This window comes from Malania oleifera, chromosome 3 (assembly GCF_029873635.1).
Source record: "Malania oleifera isolate guangnan ecotype guangnan chromosome 3, ASM2987363v1, whole genome shotgun sequence".
NCBI lineage: Eukaryota > Viridiplantae > Streptophyta > Magnoliopsida > Santalales > Ximeniaceae > Malania > Malania oleifera.
The window spans coordinates 95,230,743-95,231,949 of record NC_080419.1 but is presented as its reverse complement, the minus strand read 5'-3'; the positions used below and the strand labels follow the sequence as shown (position 1 = coordinate 95,231,949).

Below are 1,207 nucleotides of genomic sequence, written 5' to 3'. Positions count from 1 at the left end.
CAACCGTGAATTAGTATTTTTAAAGGCATTCTCAAGTGACATATTCTTCTCACTTTGTTGACTATCAAGTCTTAGAGGAGGTTGCAGCACATTCCTTGTATTTCCATAAGACAAAATCTCATGATTTCGTAACCCTGAATGGTAATATTGTGGCACTGGAATACCCTTATAGTTGTAGTTTTGATTGTTGATGTATTGAACCTGTTCATGACTCGCTTCATTGCTCGGATCTATCCTACTTGTAGCTGCCACATATTCTACACCTTGTGGTATCCTCTGGGTTGTCAAAGCTAAAATTTGATGGGATAGAGAAGCGACTTGAGCTGAAAGTTCAACAAACAACTCCAATTCATGAACTCCAGGAACTTTCTTAGTCATAGTTCTTTCAGTTGGCCATTAATAGTTATTTGTAGCCATTTCTTCCAAAAGAGTAGTAGCACCCTCAGGTGTCTTTGACATCAAAGTTCCCCTAGATGCAGCATCAACTAAAGTCCACATTTGCCTATTCAACCCAATATAGAACATCTGAATTTGCAACCAATCCGACAATCCTTGTTGTGGGCAGCGTCGAATCAAATCCTTATACCTTTCCCATGCATCATAAAGTGATTCAAAATTAGGTTGATTGAATTAACCAATCTCACTCCTGAGTTGAGCTATTTTTGCAGGTGGAAAGAATTTAGCCAGAAATTTTTCTGCCATTTCCTACCAAGTAGTGATACTCCTACGTTGTAGAGACTATAGCCAACCTCTTGCTTTGTCTCTAAAAAAAAAAAGGGAACAATCTCAGTCTAATGGTGTCTTCAGTAACACCATTGATCTTCATAGTGTCACAAATTTTTAGAAACATCGTCATATGGATATTGGGATCATCAAGTTGTGATCCATTAAATTGGGTTTGCTACACCATGCTGATTAATGCAGGTTTGAGCTCGAAATTGTTGGCATTAATGGGCTGGTGTTTGATACTCGAATAGTTGTCATTCACAACTGGCCGTACATAATCCTTCAAGGTGCGTGGCTGCACGTTATCTTGTCCATTCTCCATGACTAATACCCTTTTTTTCCTTAGTGCTTTGAGTGTTCTTTCAATCTCCAAATAAAAAAGAATAATGGCACATGTTCTAGCATGCGCGCATCCAACATAAAAAACACAACTGAAATAAGGAAGGTAAATAAAAAATAAAAAATAAATAAAAAAGCAATA

The 1,207-nt window shown here is 37.5% G+C and overlaps 1 non-coding gene across 1 annotated transcript; it reads left to right on the top strand.

Annotated features, from left to right (window-relative positions):
- The first annotated feature begins 547 nt into the window (after nucleotides 1-547).
- LOC131152447 (small nucleolar RNA R71) lies at nucleotides 548-654 on the top strand. Its single transcript, XR_009135948.1, has one exon. It is a non-coding gene; the product is annotated as a small nucleolar RNA R71 (small nucleolar RNA).
- Nucleotides 655-1,207: the final 553 nt, after the last annotated feature.